Raw genomic sequence first — 8,854 nt, 5'->3', positions numbered from 1 at the left:
GTGTCTCGGCTGACGCCTTTCACTGCAGCCATCCCAACAGATCTGGAGTGGTTGAGGTGGGAAGGTACCTTCTGGAGGGCATCTGGTCCAACTCCTTGCTCAGGCAGGGCTACCAGGAGCCAGTTGGCCTGGGCTGTGGCCAGACAGCTTTTGAGTGTTTCAGATGTTCACAGCTCTGCTGCACCGAGACATCTCTCACCTGTCCACTGCAGACTTTAAGCATTGGCAAACAGGAATTAAATAAGGCCTTGAGCATGGAAGTGCATTAAGCAGGCCTTGGCACATAGACTTACTTAGCACTTGCATCCTTTCCTAATCTTTCTACCAGGTGAATTTTCTTTTCACCTCTTCCTTTGTGTCAGCCTTTTATTCTCTGGCAACTGAGGAAATTGTATCTTTAGGAGACCAAATGGAGGAAAGCCACACTGGTTGCGGTGAACTGTAATAAAAGCCTTGCATTGCTGATGGCACCTTTGGCCCTAAACCTGGTCTGAGGGAAATCATTGAATCTGCGACACACTTGCTTTACCCTAGGAGGCATCAGCTTTGTCGCGAGTTTTTTTAGAAAAAACAATGTTCTGAATCTTGCTTTAATGTGATGTTGACAAAGCAGCTGGGGTGGGATTCATTTGAGTAAAAACTTGCAATTTGGCAGGAGTTTTTGGACATTGTGTTAACTCTGTGGTTGTGAGGGAAGGTGAAATGGACCTCAGCCCGGCATCAGCCTCCAAAACAGCTTCCCTGGCAACATCCTCCCCACACCAACCGTCTAGGGATCCAACACAAATTTGATGTGTTTCCATTGCTTGTTTTCCACTCCTTCAGCCATGTGAAGGGCTCATGCCGGGGAAGCAGCTCTGTTCTCCAACCCAGTGTCAGAGTGCCCATCAGTGGACATCCCACACCTCCCTGCCCTATCCCCTGCAGCCCAGAGAGCAGCTGCCTCAAACCATCTCCCTTCCCAGCCTCGCAGCCTCAGCACAGCAGAGGTTTCTCTTGGGGATCATAGGCTCTGAGCCCCAGAACCAGAGAAACCCCAGAGAGGTGCTGCAGCATGAGATGTAGCCGTTCAAAGTGAGATACTTGCACAGGAGGGAAGGAGACTTAGTTCATGCTGCATTCCCACCACTACAACTGGCTCCAGGGCCATGCCTGGCATCTCCACCTGGGTCTTGTCTTCCCCAGTGTGTCCTCACCTTGAAATTCCTCAGGTCTGAGCTTGTCTTGGGGGCCAGTGGTGGTAGGCTTGGGAACGATTCAGTCACCTACATGAGTGTTGGGAGGTCTCGGACGTTCATGTGGGGCTGGGAGACACCATGTCTGTGGGATGGTTGGAAAGCCTATGTCTTCCTTAGTTAGCCCTGGCACATCCTCAGCAGCTTCAGACACATCCATGGGGATCTGAGCTATGGACTGAGATGAGACCTCAAATGCAGACGTCTTGTCCAGCCCTGTCCCACCACTGTGGCCACCACAGTGGTCTTGTGGTACTTGTTCTCAAGTGCTTGAAGAGCCTGAGCAGCCTATGTGCCCTGGAAAAGCAGGACTGGGAACATCCCTTTCAGATGTGGACGTGTGCAATGTCCTGCTCTTCTCCTGGCAACATCCACTTCTTCCCCTTGTGGTTCTCATGGAGCCATTTCCCTGCGGTTCCCCATCCCAGCTGCGGGCCCCTCCCGAAATCCCACGTGGGTCTTACAAGTTCTCCCACCTGCAACACCACCAGACAACCAGACAAGCCACACAGTCGGGTTTTTAAAACGGGGCCTTTCTCCATTTTATTTCGCCCAATAAAAATCCTTCACAGTCAGGTAGAGATAGGAGAGTGAGAGATACGTATACATATAGATCTTCATATATATTTATATATATACATACCTCTGTACAGATATATATATATTCACTGTAGAAAATCGCAAAGGCAGTAGCTCTTCACATCTTGATAACCCAATGGAAACATACAACAGACTAGCAGTAAATTGGGAAGTGCAGTATAGTTTTTACGAGAATTTCCAAAACGGATACACCTTTGCTGTACAAAAATCCCAGAATGCTGCGTTTTATCTCTTTCTTTTTCAACCTCATGTGTTTAAATACACTGACCAGAGGCAAAGCCAAGACAACGGTGTTTGGAAGTGATTGGTGGACAGGAGAGACACCCAACCTTACAGCATTATTTTTTAAATATTTTATTTTTTAAGTATATATATATATATATATATAATTTTTTTATTTTTTTATTTTTTATTTTTTTTTGCAAAGTCTCATTAAACGCAGTTCGGGGAACCAGCAACAGTCAACGCAGAAACGAAACAGTAACGCAGTCGAGTTCAGAACACTTCTGGTTTGAATGCACAGTAAGAGCAGAGAGAGACCGAGGCGTCAAGAAACAAACAAGAGGAAAGAAAGCACAAGGCTGGGACTGAATTTACAGTTGGGTAGGTCCAAAACGTTGGACAAAGGGTCTAATGCAGAGGTCCTACACACAGACACAGCCTGCAGCTCACCCGGCAGTGGAGCGGCAGTGGAGAGCTCTGGCCGCTCTTCCGCGGGGCTTTTATTGCTGGTGAAATCAGACAGCAGGCTTGCTTGGGGGTGCCGGCTGGCCCAACCTGACGTTCTCCCATAGGGGAGCTGGGTTTTAGGGGGACACCTATTGATCTGCTGGAAAACAGACGCAGAAGACAGGCAACTAAGCAACGTGCATCGATTTAGCATGAGGAAACCCTCACAAGCGTACTGCCCGGTGCAAGGCAAAGACCAAGAGGGATTCCTCTCAGCTCACAGCGTTTACCAGGTCCGAGTGAGTGCAAACGAAGACGCCTTGGAGGAGCTCCAGCCCTGGGCTGGGCTCTGCGGGGACACCGCTGTGTGGAAGGGGACTGCATAGACACATTGGCCGGTTGTGCAGCATTTTTTTGCACCGGTGGTGGAACACTTTTGCACCGGTGGTGGAGCTCTGCCTGCGCACATTTTGCACCCTTCGGCCACTGGAAGGGAACCCATGTGCAACCCATGGGGAAAAGGGGACATTCTGCTCTGAGAGGGCTCCTAGGACAGCCAGGCTTTCAGGAATGGCAGAACCAACTCCATGGTCTCCCACTGGCTGTCACTGAACATGACTGTGAGCTCAGATGCCCCAGGGGACCCAGCGGCTCCCATGTGGGCAAGCTAATGGAGAAGACCTGCTGCAGGTAACAGTCATGGGATGTGCACCAGAGGGGGATGGACCACACCTCCTGGGGACCCAGACTGGTGGCCTGCTGGATATGGGCAGCTTCAGGCTCTCTGGGCGAATGGGGATTGCAAAGCTCAAACTGTTGGTGATTATTTGGAGCCAGACTGGACCTTGCATCCCTTTCCGAAGGAGAGCCCAGGGCTGGAGCTATGAAGGTATTCAAGGGAACATTGGCTTGCCTGCAGGTATCAGAGCAGGAAATAGTCCCTTTTAAATCTCTCTAGAAAAACCTATTGCTTTAAGACAGAAAGAAAAGACTTTCTGCCTGAGAAAACTGATCTGTAAAAGAGCCAAAAAAACACAACACTGCGTGTCAGGGGTTGTCCCAGGCTCCAGACCTGACACGATCCCCTTCGCTGGGAGAACCCGGGAGGAGGCTTATCCTGGAAATGCAGAGGCTCATTTCTGGTGTTTCCGGCAGTTGCACTGCCAGTATGGAACATCTTATCGGGAAGCCAATATCTGCAAACAGCTGGGTGTGATCCCAACCCATTGATACACTGGAAACCAAGTGGCGTGGGTGCTACATGCCCCTACAGACCAGGGATACTCATACACCCTTCACATCCCTGTCTTTCCAGAGGGTGGAAGGACCAAGGAAGCCCCAGAGCTGGTTGGGTGTGGTGTTGCAATGGTGTGAAGCCCCATACAGTCATCTCAATTGATTGCATGCCATGGGGTTGTCCTTCAGCAAAAAGCAAGATTGCTCTTGGAGGTGAAGCAGGGCTGATCTAGCTGCCATGGGAATGACAGAGAGAAGAGGTGAGAATCGGTAGTCTAGAAAGCTCCTCTGAGGGCAAAGTCAGGACACGCCACTCTCAGTGGGGGCTTTGGGCTTCAGCTCTGACTTGTTCAGATGTATCTGTGAGAGTACTGGGAGAGGCACTGACTGCTCCTGGGACAACAGGGATGGTGATGATCTAAAAGAAGGCAGGGATGTCTGGAGATCTGGGGAAGAGGAGTAGCAGGACACAGGCAACGTGACGAGCAGATCTTTAGCAAGGGGTCTTGATAAAAAGTAACTCTAGAAAGTGGCTTTCAAGGCTTAGGCTGAAGGGTTGAGTTAGAATACCGGCAAGTTGGACCTGCTCCCATTCAGGGCAGAGGTGAGGGCTGTCACTGCACATCAGCAGGATTTCATGGTCATGGTAGGAATGGAGCAGAGAAGGCTTAGCACAGCTGGGAAGCAGAGGCATGGTGAAGGGGCATTATGTGCTTGAGGCCCAGACCCACCTGAGCACCCGTCCACAGGAGCACTTTGAGGAGGGGAGCACAGATCTCCCAGTGGCCCATGCTCCACTTGCCAAGGCTGGGACCAGGATCAGGAGCCTTCATGGAGCTAAGGTGGGAAGAGATGCCTTCAGCACCCCAGGCAGGAGAAGCAAAAACCACGGTGCCTTCACCTTGGAAGATGGTTCCCTGGTAAGGAGGGTGCTGAGGATGCCCTGTGGTGAGCTGGGGAGAGAATACCAAAGGGGCAGCCAGCAAGACCACCAGCTCTCAGTATACACATTTTTTCTGGCCAGTTCACACTGAGCCAGAACAAGCCCTTGACTAGACCCTGTAGCAATGTCTGCTACTAAAGTAGAGGAGACCTGTAGCCCTGAAGACAAGTGGAATGGCTTGGCATGCATCCTCTCTTCTCCCCAAGAAAAAAAGAGGAGTTGCATCCATCCATTCTGCCTCCTGGGAACAGCTCCTGGTCCACACTCTGCCAGTGCATGGAGCTGGGTGGCACAGCTGTGGAGGATACTGGTGTAACCAACTGGGGACAAACAGCTCACCTAGGAACTCCTTTCTACCCTGTCCTCTCTAGCACAGGAAAGGCCCCTCATGGCCTTGCAAACATTCCCAGGTGGGACACAGGGAAATCCAAGCCCTCTCCTGTCCCCTTCCAGCTCTCATTCCCCCTTCCCAGCTCACACTGGCTTCATCCTTCCCCCGGAGAGCCGCAAGGCAGCTCCAAGCATTCAGCCCTCTGGAGATCTTTGGTCATGTTGCTTGTGAGCTCACTGTCTTGAGCAAGCTATAAAGTGCCACTACGAGGGGCAGGAGTGGGGTGGGTTGGTCCTTTCCATGGGGAGAACCCATGGGCAGCAGAGCTGAAGGGGTACACCACTGGGAGCCGCTGTCTGTAAGGGGTTTGGGGGGACACAAAGATGGGCAGAGGGGACTTCAGCCTTAAGCAGGGAATAATTGCAAATCCTGGCTCAGGGTGACAGCAAGCATTGAAGCAGGACAGAGTGACACCATGCTGCTCTGTCAGAGCCAGTCCCAAGCAGATTGCCTTCCTTGGAGGTACTGATCCCCCCCGACATTTCCACTGCAGCCAGCAAAAGCTCAGGGGGTGCTGAGCATTCTCCACATAGTGCTCAGCGCTGGAACGCAGCATTGGCTGCTACTATCGATCCCGCTTACCAATATAGAAGCCACAGAGCTTTCTTGTCTCTTCATTTAATCATTGTATATACAGAACTGGGCTGTTATTTACATCCAAGTACACTTGTCTCCATATAACGTAGCAGCATAAGACCAACAATTAGATTCCTATTTTGAGTGCGGAAACCTGGAGGTGATCTCCCTCCGGCGTGATGCCAGTGACAGCAAGAACAGTGCAGCCGGCTGCCACGAGACAGTGGCAGAAGCTAAGTGGGACTGTGTGAAGCACAACAACACACGACGGTTGCGGTGTTCACACCCGGGGCGAGACAGGAGTGCTGGCAGCATGAGGGGAACTAGCCCAGCTGGGTCAGCATCTTACAGCAACAGCTACCAACCTCGAAATGATGGTAGAGCAAAGCAATCCCACTCGCAGCAAGTGGTGAGAAGGGCTGCTTAGACCTTCCCTGGCACTAGGATAGCCTGCTTAGCCCGAATCTTCAAAGATGGAAATTGCTGGAGCAGGTCAGTGTCCTCTGTTTGCTCATATAATGACCATATGGACATCCCTGGAGCATGACTCGGTTGCCTGTATGTGGGTGATGTGCCACTAGAGATGCTCCAGGTCTTCCCTCCACTGGCCTGGCTGTCCCATAGGTTTTGGATCATATTGGCCAGCCCTGTGTATCAGGTATCCCAGAGCATCTCTAATGTCCCTGGACCTCACATGTGGGCAACCGATCTGAGACACTTGTCACCACAGCTTTTGCTGTTGGCCAATGGCAAGTTAGAGATGACTTGTTGTTTCAGTGGAGGGACTAATCACATGCAAGATTTTGAGGGCAGTACTTGGAGCCAGTACGTCACATGGAATCCCATCAGCTCAACAGCTGGCTGAGCAAAGGTGGAAGAGACAGCTGGGTTGTGGTCAAGCCCAAACTCTGAGGTGAGTTTCATGGGACAGAAATGTTTTATTGGCCCTGCCTGAGCCTCCAAGAGACAGGATGTCAACCTCCTTGGCCATTCCCAGGATATGTAATCAAAACGCCAGTCTGGCACCCCTTGGCTATCTCGCTCCAAGGCTAAGACTCCGGTGCCTCAACACACATCAAGCTTGTGATGGGAGACTTCATCCAGTCAGCGGGTAAAAGTGTTCAGGTCTGGAAAGAGCTAGGTGAGCTCCCATCTGGGCCAGATCTGAGCACAAACAACAGGAACCCAGGTGTCCCACCATCATTTTGCTCCAACTGTGCTGAGCAAAGGATAGTCACCTCCGAGACAGACTGGTTAAGAGCGTGTGGCCCCACAGTGTTAGCACATGGCAGAAGACATGATGGGAAGCAGTGCATCCAGTTGTGGGGAGGATTCCTGAAGAACAGGAATCCTTCATGGCAGTTTGGCTGGGGCACTTGCCAAAATCATCTGTATTTTTATGTCACTGTAGCATAGGGGGGTGGTTTCTGCAGGACAGCTGAGTGCTTGGGGGTTGCTGGGTGAATCCCAAGAGAGGGAAAACCACCATTATCAGCACCACCTCTTAATGGGTGTCTGCAAGGCTCTCTGTCATCCAGGGAATGGCCACAATCGAGGTTGCTCAAATCTGGATTGAAACTCTAGATCAAAGTGATGCAGTGAACAAGGTGGTGAAGGGAGTGTACCTTTCTTCCTCCAAGGTGAAAAATCTCTCCTTGCCACTCCTGCTCCATCCCGAGGAGCTCTGCAGTACTTGATGGATGCACTGGGAGACCATTGAGTTCTTGGGTAGTCCAGCACCCTCCAGCGGTCAGACAAACCCGTGTGCCTCCAGGTTTCACTGGGTCCGTCAAGACACACTCATTCCTGGCACCACTGCAAACAAGATGTAGGAAAAAGATGACGGAGCAAACCTGGCATGCTGAAGGGCTTGGCTGATTGCTTCTGACTAGATCCAGGTATGTGGGGAGGCCAGACAAGCCCTTGCTTCTCCTGGCTGTGGATTAGCAAGGAGCTCCGGTGAGAAGGTGTCCCACAGGGTGATGCCAGTGTCCATTCATCTTGTGCGCTAACGCAGCGGGGAACTGCAGTGTACACCTCCTCAACAGCAGATCCTTGAAACTCAGTCAGTCTGTGTGTTCTTGAGCCACTGACTGAAACACTGGTTTCTGTGATGGTTAGTGGGAAATCAACCTGAACGTCAGTGGGGCCAGGAGGAGCAAAGGTAGAAATGACTCTCCAGGTTGTTGGACTCATCTTGTGGTGAGGGCACTTCCTGTTGGGCGTGCTTTTCATGCTGTGGCCTCAAAAACACCATACAACCATCTGAAATTAAGTCTCTCGCAATTTTCTATGCTTTGCTGTTTTGCTCAAGGACTGCAAAGCCCTTCACAAGCACAGATGCCTCACAACTGCTTTGGGAAGGAAGACAGTGTGGGTTTATCTGATATGGAAAGAGAGGCACAGAAAGACATGATGACATGAGACACCAAATCTCCAACCCTGACATTGTGGGATGTTTGACTCCATCTTGAAGGCCCAGTGTATGAAATGGAGGAAGCTCTAGGATTTGCCTGGCCAAGTGTATGTTTACGCAGCACATGTGGGTATTTCCCTTGGCATGGCAAAGTCTGCTGCTGGGTGACACTGCAGGCAGCTGTACTCCTTCCTCGGTGGGTTGCATGGGCAGATGTCCAAGAGCACTGGAGCACTGGAGCATTTGCAGGATACATAGTGGGACTCATGTCCACACCCTTCAGGGGTCAGACCTGACCTAGTCCCCCCTTCTGTGGCTGGTCCTCGGAGAGGGGCTTAGCCTGAGCTGCCCTGGTGTTTTCCAGGCTGATGGCTTGTGTCTTCCTTCAGCTCCAAAGGCACAAACAGAAGCGGTAGGAAAAGCTATATGCTCTCACTTAGGGTCTTGAAATGCTCTGGTCTCATCACACATCTTTATTTCCTATGGCTCCAGGGATTGTTGCCAGCCACCAACAAACAGTTCCTGCCCAGTAATACTGTCTATTGACCTTGGCTGGAGGTTGGTGGGACTAACTGGAGTCTCCTCTCTCCTGCTGAGCCTCTTTACTCAGTCTGGAGCTCACCACAACAATGTTTGACCCCAACTTGAAGGTCAGACCTGGTGATGGAAAGCAGGGAGCTTTTGGGGAAGCGAGCATGGAAAGTGAATAGTTTCAGGGCTTTTGTTTGGAAGGTCTTCAGCTCCTTAACACCCTGAGGTTCTTCGTTGGTATGCAGGTGAAATGTGAT

Source organism: Vanellus vanellus (genome assembly GCF_965231255.1).
Source record: "Vanellus vanellus genome assembly, chromosome: 4".
Taxonomy (NCBI): domain Eukaryota; kingdom Metazoa; phylum Chordata; class Aves; order Charadriiformes; family Charadriidae; genus Vanellus; species Vanellus vanellus.
This window is presented reverse-complemented; position numbering follows the sequence as displayed.